This window comes from Nannobrachium achirus, assembly GCF_963921795.1.
Source record: "Nannobrachium achirus genome assembly, chromosome: 21".
Taxonomy (NCBI): domain Eukaryota; kingdom Metazoa; phylum Chordata; class Actinopteri; order Myctophiformes; family Myctophidae; genus Nannobrachium; species Nannobrachium achirus.
Window position 1 is genome coordinate 58,379,327 of NC_137828.1, and position 12,500 is coordinate 58,391,826.

Consider the following 12,500-nt stretch of genomic DNA (forward strand, 5'->3'; position numbering starts at 1 on the left):
GTTCGATATTTTGGTGTCATGGTTCGATACCTTTTCGATACAAAAAATAAACAGAAATGTCCTTGATTTATACATTTATTTTTATAACTACGTATTTTTTTGTTTTAACTTTAAACAATACGGTAGCCAACCTTTAGTGTAGTGGTTCTCTAAGTGGGCTCTGCGGACCCCTAGGGGTCCTTGAGGGGGTTCCAGGGGAATGTGGATGTGGAGTGGTATTTTGTATTGTATTGTTCGGTACAGGGTCATTCGGTTCGGTACACCCTCGTATTGACCGGTTCGATTATCGATACATGTATTGTTGCACCCCTAATAATTATATATATATATATATATATATATATATATATATATATATATATATACAGTAACAGGGATATACACTAATACTTGGGGACTTGTCTTCGACAGGCACAGTAACTTATCATAATTAGCAGTGTTTTTGCATGCAAAAAAACAGCAATGCCCACTGGACCTGTATCCGTTCGGTGCTTTAAGTGTTGTTTGCCGCGTGTTGGTGTTTGAACACTTTATTAGTCAGTGTAAGTGAGGCTGACTTTTAATGGTGATTGTTAGTGGTGGAGGCAGGAGTTATTGAAGAAAACTTCTGCTGGCGTCTTCCTCGATAACTCCTGCCTCCACCACTAATATAAATAGATAAAAGACAGCGAGTCTGGGAAGAGAATGAAACGTACATGGTTATATAAATTAAAATATAGCGGTAAATATGTTGTATGAAAGGATGAAAGAACACAGCGACTCGGAGGATAATAAAGCCCCTGTTATTTGTGGTGGCAGAGGAACTGAAAACAGTGTTACCATAAAATAAACAGCCACCCACTCACACACACACACACACACACACACACACACACACACACACGCACACACGCACACACGCACACACACACAGGCACGCACACACGCGCACACAAAGCAGATATACGCTTTGAAGATGGAACAGCTACATTGGTTATAAAAAGTAGTCTTTTCTGTTTGTTTGTGTGTGTGTGTGTGTGTGTGTGTGTGTGTGTGTGTGTGTGTGTGTGTGTGTGTGTGTGTGTGTGTGTGTGCGTTGTCCCTGTCCGTACATCCATTAAATCCAGTCCTGTGCGTTTAAATGTTTGTGTGGTTTCAAAGTCACATAAATAACTCATATTAATGTTTCACCATCCTCTTTCCCCTCCTCTATATTTCACTCCTTTAATGCATCTATTTCTATGATTCCATCTCTCTTTTCACCTCGCATTTATACGCTCCACCTATCTCTCCCTCTCTCTATCCGACCGTATGTCCGTCTCTCCTCTCATTCTCTGTCTTGTGTGTCTCTTTATTTGAAGATTAAACGATGGTGACAGACAGATCAATATGTCAAACAAACAAACAGACAGACAGACAGACGGACGGACGGACGGACGGACGGACGGACGGACGGACGGACGGACGGACGGACAGACAGACAGACATCTTCACAGCTTTTCATTTGTCCATTAATCTTTACATCATCCTTCCATTATTATTCTCTCTTTCTCTCTCTCTCTCTCTCTCTCTCTCTCTCTCTCTCTCTCTCTCTAATCTGGTGATCTTCTCAAAATGAAAAGCCTTAAGTCTCTCGTCGTCCTCCAACCTGGTCTCTCTGTCACAACTTTGTTCTCACAACGTATTAGAGTGTTTTTCATCAGGTCGTCACACAGACACCCCACGCGCGGTTCGATTTTCCAGCACCGCTAAGGAATTTGTCTGTCACTTCCCGAGTGGCATTCCCGGGGACCATTATGGGTCCAAATGGACCCTTACAGCCAGGTCTGTAACATGGAACCAAATGGACCTGTATTGCTCCTTCTGGGTCCATTTGGTTCTCTGACCGAGGCTGAAGCAGGTGGGAAGAGGGTCTCCAAATGTGTGATAATGCGTGGTCTTCAGCAGGAAACCGGTGGAGAGAATGATCCAGAAGCCTGTCGACTAAACACAAATCGCTATAATTTAACGCGTCAAGACCGGGAACGCATCCCATGTCACTCTAGATTTTGACCACTTTAACCATTATTTTATGCTTTATACCTATAAAAAAATAGCAGATCTACAAGCACCGAGTGCCGCGCTGCGAGCTTGTAGATCTGCTATTTTTGAAAAATCTTGAACATTTGTAACTCAATTCTCTCTTTCTCAGGGTCCCTGGAACAAAATGTTTTGAGATGGGGGTCCGCGGTCAAATACATATAATTCTTGGGGTCGTTGACATTAAAAAGTTTGAGCACCACTGATATAGAAACATGTTTTTTTGGGAAACTGTCAGGATTTAGAAGACTCCTTTTTGGTATTAACAGGTTTTAATGGTGGACACTCACGCAGCCTGTGAGACACACTAAAAGGCCCCAGATGTCCTTCCTCACAAGAGGATATAGCTTCACAAGGAGTAATAACTGCTTTACTGTCTGATGTGTTTTGATGTTTTTTTCCCTCCTTTCTTTGAAGTGTCATCTTAGAGTGGTCCTCTTGAAGTGTGAGCAACCAATAATGCATACTGATATGCAATAATGTTTTCTAATAAATCTGAAGCTTGGAATGAGCTCTTATCCCAAGTGAAGGAGTTCAAGTGCTGTATCTCAGGGATCTTGTTAGTGAGGATGGACGGAGCGGTATTGTGTTTGCTGCAGCGCACTGCATTGTTGATAGACAGCTAAGCCAGAACGGAAAGCTCTCAATACTGGTCAACCTTCGTGCCTACTCTCACCTATGATGATACGTGAAGTTGGGGTGGGCGATGGTGATAAATATCGCTGAGACGATACAATGTCTCCACCATATTCCTTTTCAGAGATATTGTATGTATCGTGATACAATGAGGGAGCCTTATAGAAAGCCCTGTTAAATTTGTTAACACATCTGGTGCCAACCCCGAGTTTCCCGAGTTTGTATTGGTACCAACGCTGTGCCAACCCCGAGTTTCCCGAGTTTGGGCCGTTTTTGAAAAAAAAAAAAAAAAAAAAAAAAAATTCCAACGTTTTTTTTTTGGACCTCCAGAAATGTATTAGGCATGATCGCGATCGCGAAATTGCATGTTTAACCCCCATACCAACCCATTCTTTCAAACATGGCAGCCATGTTTGTTTACATCTGAAGAAAACATAATGGCCCAAATCATGAATGCCTGAACGGATTTCCAAGCGGAAAAAAAAAAAAAAATTCCAAGCGGATTTCCAAGCGGAAAAAAAAAAAAAAAAAAATTCCAAAGTTTTTTTTTGGACCTCCAGAAATGTATTATAGTCCTTAGGCTCAGACTCAACATTTGACATATCGGTACCACCTGGGGTGGCAAATTCTAGTTGTGATTTTTTTATTCCTATACATCTCTAGATTAAGTTTTGATATGATAGACCTTGCAGACAGGTAGCTTAAGTGGTGCTATCAGCTGCTAAAGTTACCATCCCCCTTTGAAAATTTGCATTTTAGACACAGGTACATATGTTTTTATTAGCTCATGTTCAGGACATATTGTAATGTTTTATATTATATGTTTGGTATCATTTTTAAGGGGAGACCTTGAGCTTTCATTCAAGGCCTTTTGTGAAGATGTATGATACGTAGAGTGGTCACTGGAGCTCTTCAAACCTTTAATAAACAAATACAAATAACTATTTCCGCCTAAACCATATATTTTCTTTTAGTTCTGTGCCATCAAGAAACATCAGAGACTCAAAACACAACAACTGGAATACAGAATTGACCATAAGCATTCAGGGAAATGTATAATTTACCCTCAGTATTTCATTCTGAGGTGGTAATCTTCAGCCTTATCTTAAACAAGCACTTTTTATGAGAAATAGACAGGTCAATAGGCCTATATGAAATAATATCACTAAACCTCCCTAAACATTGATACAAAAGGGTTTCAATTGATTCTGGTACCTTTAGGCATGCCTGAGAACATCCCAAAAATCCAGGAAAATATATTTACCATAAAGGCCACATTTTCAAGATGGCACCCAGGATGGCTGCCAGGAGCTTAAAATGGCTATATCTCAATTGTTATGCAACCTAGAAAGGTGGTTTTGGTGGTGTTTAACCCAAGGTTTTGGGGTTCAAGGAATGTGACTGAATCAGTGAAATTAACACCAGTTAATCATTTATTGCCAAATGCAAGATGGCGTCCCATTATACTATATTACATAAAAACAATAAATAACACTAACTCTCACATTTAATGTCAAAACTAGGAAACACTTTTGGAAGCATGTATAATATGTATTAGTATTTTAATCACTTAAATAACCACAAAGTAGTCAAGTTATCGTGTAAGCCAGATCTACTAGCCCTATAGGCACTTATGTTTTATGTACGCACTGTTCGTTGCCATATTCTGACTCCTCTGGAAGAAACCTATACGGATTGTCACATTTCTTAAGAAGTTGACATGGTCCACAGACAGTAGTACATTTACATACAAGAGCAGCAGATATGAATGACCTTCATGAGACCGTCTAGGCTAGAGAAACATTCATTCAGGTTTCAGCCCCAGCTCATGGCTACCATTTCCCTCTACCTTTCCCATCCAGACCATAATGGTAAATGGACTGCATCTACATAGAACTTTACAATGTACTTAACATTCAAACATTTACTCACACACTGATGGAGGAGGAAACCATGCAAGGCACGAACCTGCTCATCAGGTGCAATTAGGGGTTCAGTGTCTTGCTCAAGGACACTTCGATACCAACTCCGGGCAACCCAGGTTCAAACTAGGAACGTTCCATTTCCCAAGCTGCCACTCTATCTCCTGAGCCACTGCCATCCAATGATGTGTTAGTATGCTCTAAGACAGTGGTTGTCAAACATCTTAATTTCAATAACCTCCATAACTCTGAGAGGGTACAATGTAACCACATTGTGTTTCCATTAGGTTCTATTTGCACATTTCCAGAGTTACAGACATAGAAGGGTCCATTTAGACTCCCTCTGTGGACCCCACTTTGAGAACCAGTGCTCTAAGAAAGTTGGTCATTTGGGGCAGATGTTCAGGTGTTATAATGCTAACCTTCTGGGGAATATGTGGACTTTCCACCTAAGAGGGCATGGATGAATTCGAACCCACAACCTCTGTGGTGATGGGCAGGGACTTTACCACTGTGCCAGCCAAACACCTCTGGGGATGTCTTTTAAATGGTTGCTGTCATACAGTACACTTAAAAACTGCCATCTACTTTGGACAAGACTACTTTCCATAAGCTTGTAAACGGAGACCCTGTTCTCCATCCATAAGGCAATGTATGGCCATAGCTGAGAGACCACCTGGGACACTGAAGGTCCCACGTCCGATTACTGGCCCCGGCTATGTGGTGAATGAGCAAGGGTGTAGCTGGAAACAGATTTTCCAAGTGGACTTAACCAGGTCTCCTCTTTGTGCCAACACATTCACTGTACCAAACCAGACTGGTGATTGATCACCTTGGGTGCCAAAGTAATGTCTCATATATTCAAACAACCATGCAATATAACTCCTTCTGTAACTCTGGGAGTGTGACAATGGATCCTAATGGACACATAATGTCGTTACATTTGTACCCTCTCAGAGTTATAAAGGTTCTTGAAACTATACATTTTGAGAACCACTAGTTTAGAGCATACTACCAGACAGGGCAGGAATTTCAGGGAGGCCAAGAAGGCCATGGCTGTCGTTGCACCTCAGTTTGGCTTTGTGCCCCTCCAAAAAATGGCATTCCCTGAGGCCACAGTGGCCTTAATGCCCCAGCTGACTGTACCACTTTCTCCACAGTCTCTTTCTTGTCATGTAGACACCAGTGTCTTTTGTCAACATTTTTAAAACCAATCCAGTATCTTTGCTTGGTGCAGGGCTGAGCATGGATCAAATTGTAAATAGCATAATTTATTTATTTCATAGCCGATAGTATACATATCAAATGTAAAATCATCCTTATTCAATTAGTTCTTTCAATGGAACAAAATCTTGTTTTATTTGTTGGCCTTCCTGCCCTGGCATTTGGCCTTTGTGCCCTCAAAAAATGGACAACACCAAAGGCCAAGTGTCCTAAAATGAGGAAATTCCAGGCCTGCTATCTAATCATGGGGCGGCAGGCTCAGGAGGTATAACGGTAGCTTGGGAAACGGAAGGCTCCTAGTTCAAACCAGGGCTCCCCCAGAGTTGGTGTTGAAGTGTCCTTGAGATATATAAGATATATATTATTCTATTTTTATTCTATAAATGGAATAATTGAGATATAGCCATGTTAAGCTCCCAGCAGCCATCCTGGGTGCCATCTTGAAAATGATGCCTTTATGGTAAATATATCTTCCTGGATTTTTGGGATGTTCTCAAGCATGCCTAAAGGTACCAGAATAAATTGTAAAACCTTTTGTATCAATGTTTAGGGAGGTTAAGTGGTATTCTTTCATATAGGCATAGGCCTATTGACCTGTCTTTTTCTAATAAAAAGTGCTTGTTTAAGTTAAGGCTGAAACCACCTCAGAATGAAATACTGCATGTGGGTAAATTATACATTTCCTGAGTTCTTAGGGTCATGTCTGTATTCTAGTTGTTGTGTTTTGTGTCTCTGATGTTTCTTGATGCCACAGAACTAAAAGAAAATATATGGTTTAGGCGGAAATTGTGGGAAAAAGTTTTGAAGAGCTCCAGTGACCACTGTACTTATCATACATATTCATAAAAGGGCTTGAATTAAAGCTCAAAGTGTCCCCTTAAAAATAATACCAAACATATAATATAAAACATTGCAATATTTCCTGAACATGAGCCAATACCAAGATATGCATGAATGAAAATCCGCCTATAGAGGAAAATAACAAACTGGCAAAAAATATGAAAAGCTACTCCTATGGAAAGTCTATCATATTTTAATTTACTTATATTGACCCTAAACACAATTTAGTATAGGTAAGGTTTTGCCTCCTCAGCGGTACCGATATCTCGTCCAGCCCAAGGACTATTAGGCATGATCGCGATCGCGAAATTGCATGTTTAACCCCCATACCAACCCATTCTTTCAAACATGGCAGCCATGTTTGTTTACATCTGAAGAAAACATAATGGCCCAAATCATGAATGCCTGAACGGATTTCCAAGCGGATTTTTTTGTTTGAAAGCTGTGAACAGTGTGCACACACGTGGTGCATCAGCTAGGCATGGGCGTGCACTTTTTACACAATTGCGCAATTACATGGAAGTCTATGGTAACCATGGCAACGTGGGACATTGAAGAGAAAAAATCATAGCAACATAAGTACAGAGATTCATTGCAGAATGCATTTCAACCTCCATTATGGTCTAAATCAGTGGTTCTCAAACTGTCAAGGTCTCCCCTTAACTCTGACAGTATACAAATGAAACCAAATGGACCCTGTAAGGGTCCATTTGGTTTCATTTGTATACTGCCAGAGTTACATACTTGTAAGGGTCAATTTAGACCTCCCAAAAGGAACCCAGATAGTTCCTAGACCCCACTTTGAGTACCACTGGTCTAAATGGTCTGTTACTCCTTTTTCTTTTAGTTTTTGTTACCTTGAAAAAAAAAAAAAAAAAACAATATGAAAAAGAATCGTATTAAGATTGTGTATCATGATACAGCTTGGAAGAATATCGTGATATTGTATATTTCCATATCGCCCACCCCTAACGTGAAGTGTGGGTCATCATGACCCGAAAGAATGCGATTGCAGATACAAGCGGACTGAAATGAGGTGTCTGGCCTCTCCCTCAGGGATAGGGTGATAAGTTCAGTCACCCGGGAGAGACTCAAAGTATCTTCCATTTCACAACTTCACAGGTCCTGCCATTGGCAAGACAGTAGATTTCCAGTGTATTGGCAGAACACTGAGCTTGTAGATCAGCTATTTTTCCTATTTGCATGACCTTCTCTGACTCTGAAGTTTAAATCTACCCATTTGGGCCTAAAATTAGTGGATGCTTTAACTATTAAAAAATAGCAGATATACAAGCTCACAGCGCGGCACCGAGTGCCGCGCTGCGAGCTTGTAGATCTGCTATTTTTTTTTTAAGTTGTGAAAATGTGTGCAAATCTTTGAATATATGTATTTTCAAAGCGAACGTTTGTAACAAAAAATGTGCTTCTGGGTGGTCCCTGGAACTAAATATTTTGAGATGGGGGTCCGTGGCCAAATAAATATCATTTTGGGGGTCCTTCACATGAAAAGGTTTGAGAACCACTGACATAGTAGTCTCTCAAGAACAGACTAACTGAGCTAAAAGGACCTTTTCTTTGACGATGGCTAGCCAGATTGCTAACATAGAAACATAGTTTTTTTTCAAAAAATCTTACAAGGATTCAAAAGACAATTATAGAATCGGGTCAAAATTCAAATTTTCACGATTTTTCAAAAATAGCAGATCTACAAGCTTGAGCTTGTATATCTGCTATTTTTCAATAGTTAAAGCATAAAATAATAATACACTCTAATGTGTACCCGTTCTGAATGGTTTAAGGTGGATTCTACTTTTCAAAGGGAATGGAGTGGTTTCTTGCCATTTGCGGGTTTCTGCAAAAATGTTTTGAAGGCAAAACAGGGGAGAAAACCTGTGGAAAAAATGCATTTGCAGGAAATGTTCAGCAGTAAAGACCGAAGACCTGAAACGGCACATCTATAGCTGCTGCTCTTTTACTCTGAAGTTAAGCTGGTTATGAAGGTTGCCTCCAGGGTGTCTCCCGAGGGAGGTCCTCAGTGCACAGCTGAGGAGGCCATGGGGACCATGGACCAGATGGGGGGATTATATCTTGGGCTGTCACAATTATTACATCATCGTCTAATCACAATTATTTGACATAATCACAATTATTTTCTGATAATCGTCATAATCGTTTACATGTTAAAAAAAGGTTAATGTATGTTCAAACGTTAAAAAAATAGCATTGCGTCGTGCTGCGACGCGTTGTGAGCTTGTAGATCTGCTATTTCCACTATCTGTGTTCTTTTTATAGTGTAAAGTTGTCAAATATGTCCTTAATTTCATTGTATATTTAGGTTATGTGGCATATCTGCCATGTGCAACTTCAAAGCCTACAAGCCAAACAGAAATGTAATTGTGAACGACAAAAACACAATTAAACCGTTAATCGCAATTATTTGAGTGACAATTAATCGTCATGTATAATGTCATAATCATGACAGCCCTAGTTATATCTCCACACACTGGTCCTGGAACACCTCAGGATCCCCCATCATGAAGTGGCCAATATGGACCAGGATAGGGAAGTCTGGAGCTCTCTGATGGAACTGTTGCACCCGACCTCTTGAAGAGGGTTGACTGATGAAAATGTTTGAAAGACATTCTAGAAGAAATATTGTTTATTTGATGTCCATATGGCCCAGTCCTATATTCACATCTGCTCAAAAGACATAAACAATTGGATGTTCCAAAACTATTTACAGCAATGAATAGTTATGAATCAACTTTTAAAGCTTTTCTAGAAACATTCTATTGTAGATCTGATATTTCTGCGAAATGTTGTACGGTAGAATTTAAAGCACGCTTTATATCAAAGTTTATTTTCTGTCATTTCAAACTTCTGATGGAATTTCTTCAGATGTGAAATCTATTTTTGTATGTGTTTTTTTTTTCTTTCTTTGGTTTTCCAGTCTGTTTGTGAAATGTCATTTGTATGCTAATGAGCCAAGACCTGCTGTAATCTGATTGGCCTATTGAAGGATCCATGCATTTTCCTGTCCATACTCTGATCCCCTCTCTCTCTCTCTCTCTCTCTCTCTCTCTCTCTCTTTCTCTCTCTCTCTCTCTCTCTCTCTCTCTCTCTCTCTGTGTGTGTGTGTGTGTGTGTGTGTGTGTGTGTGTGTGTGTGTGTGTGTGTGTGTGTGTGTGTGTGTGTGTGTGTGTGTGTGTGTGTGTGTGTGTGTATGTGTGTGTGTGTGTGCGGGCGTGCGTGCGTGTGTGTGCGCTAATCAGCCACAGACAGACAGACAGACAGACAGACAGACAGACAGACAGACAGACAGACAGACAGACAGACAGACAGACAGACAGACAGGGTGTGATGTCTTCATTGTGCTTTAGTAAAACTTTAGTATCCTGTTCTGCCTTGTTCTATAGAACAACACATAAACCTGTGTGTGTGTGTGTGTGTGTGTGTGTGTGTGTGTGTGTGTGTGTGTGTGTGTGTGTGTGTGTGTGTGTGTGTGTGTGTGTGTGTGTGTGTGTGTGTGTGGCAGAATAAAGGTATTAATCATGGCTGAATTGAAACTAATGGACCATGACACAGAGAGAGCAGAGGAACCTTTATAGCCTCCCCTCTCCTCTCCTCTCCTCTCCTCTCCTCTCCTCTCCTCTCCTCTCCTCTCCTCTCCTCTCCTGATAATATCTTCACAGTATTTCACCGTTCATGTATACTGGAAGCTCATTCATTCTCTTTACCAAGAACAATGCACTTCATCAACACCAGCTGTGTGCGTGCGGCCGTGCGCGCATGTGCGTGCGTGTTAGGTGACCATGTTAGAAATCTGTTCCAATCAGCCGGGGCCGTGTTCTCTTTCTAAAGGTCACAGTTCTCTGACGGAGAACGCAGTGTGTGTGTGTGCGCGCGCGTGCGTGCGTGCGTGTGCGTGCCTGCTGCGTTTGTTTCCTCTGTTTTTTCCCCCCTGTGTTGCAGTAGTTCAGAATTCAGTGCAAGGCAGACTGATGAAATTCCTATATAAATTACATATTAGATACATCTGTTAGATTCATTAGATTAGACCTTTATCGATCCCACGGGGGAAATACAGTCACCAGAGGCAGAGGAAGAAAGATTACCGTAAAATACATACAGGAGTAACATCGTAACAGTACAGAGTAGTGTACACTAGTCTGCAATATGCTGAACAACAAACACAATCGGTCAGACGGACAGACAGACAATGATAATTTATTAAAGGGAGGTTCCGCAACTTCCACCGTGCCTCAAGCCAAAACTAGGCTGGTCCGGTGCATCTGAGGAGCAAGACACATACAACAGGTAAGGCTGAATTCACACTGTAGAGTGATATGCCCTTTCCTTCTCCTTTGGGGATGAGGGGGGGGGGGGGGGGGGGGGGGGGCGTCCAATTCAGGGGTTCCCAAACTTTTTTGTCTCAGGGCACCCCATAAATATTTGTTTTAATCCGAGGCACCCCTACATTATAATTTTCACTCCCAGCACCTTATATTTATAGCATATCGTCGTTGTCGGGTGGAAACCGTTCGTTTTGTATTTATCATCTGAAATATGTACTAAACTAGTGAAAACAGCAGATCTACAATCACACAACGCCTCCCATCGCGAGGCGTTGTGTGCTTGTAGATCGGCTGTTTTCACTAGTTTTGTGCGACGTAATCTTGTAACTTGGAAATACAAGGTTTCTGCCCGACAGTGACGATATTTTAGTGATTAGCTTATGTTGCAAAGAAAACGTTGAGATAATAGCAATTTTGGTTAGAACTGACTGAAAATATCTTTGTGCTTCAAGTTTAAAATGACTAGAGGTTCGCGGCCCTTCGGGCCGCTCACATCTAGAGTCCACGCCCGCTTCTTTACTAAAAAACTTTTTTTTTCAAAAAAAAAAAAGTTTAAAAAAAAAAAGAAAAGTAAAAAAAAAAAAAAAAAAAAGGAAAAAAAATTTTTTTTGGGGGGGGGAACTATTGTGGCGGAACTATTGTGCCGCAGCGCACGTTTCCGGTCGGACATATTTGAGTCCGTCGGACATATGTGTTTGCACATGCAAACACAGTGGTGTCAAATTTCACTCCACTTACTGCGACGCCCCCCTCTGTTGAAATTGGATCCGCCGGTCCCATAGCTGGGAATGAGCCAATGGAGGGCTGTCACCATGGCGACGGGGGGGCGAATGATAGCGTTAGGGGCGGTATTCCTTACGTCCTAGACGACTACCTATGAGTTGAAGTCGATGTAAAGGGGGCGTGAATGGGCTTGGAAGTGGGATGCGGCAATAGGAGGAATGTATATATAAGATACTAAATATATTTTTAAATGTCCAAATAAATTTCAAATATTATCGAATTATCTCGCGGCACCCCTGGACTGCTGTCGTGGCACCCCAGGGTGCCCCGTCACCCACTTTGAAAACCCCTGGTCCAATTCATTGCCCATGGAAGCCTCATGGTTTCATGCCTCTAGCAAGCCTCTTGGGGGGGAGGGCATCATCCCTTTAAGCCAAGACTGGCCTCCCAAGTACTATATGATAATGAGTAGGCCTATACTGATCTAAGTACTCTGACAGAGTAGTGTACAAATGGGCATGCGTTCCCAACAGGTATCGTCCTAGTTTCATAAAATGTAAAACAACGGTGAGGTACTTCTGTGGCCTATACTGGCAGTGTGAACACCAGGTTTGGTGCTGATCAGTCCAGTGGTTTGAGAGAGTATTGCTCTGAGTCTAGACACACACAGGCACACTGATGTACTTGTTTCTAGAATGTCGTAGCTCCGGCATAGCGCCGGCCTAGGTTTGTTTTGCCACCT

The 12,500-nt window shown here is 41.4% G+C and overlaps 1 protein-coding gene across 1 annotated transcript in view; it reads left to right on the top strand.

Moving 5' to 3' along the window:
- LOC308306965 (receptor-type tyrosine-protein phosphatase mu-like) overlaps positions 1-12,500 on the top strand; it is a gene marked incomplete at its 3' end in the record, with an annotated part of 181,262 nt that overhangs the window by 85,420 nt on the left and 83,342 nt on the right. The gene's annotated exons all lie outside the window — the stretch shown is intronic.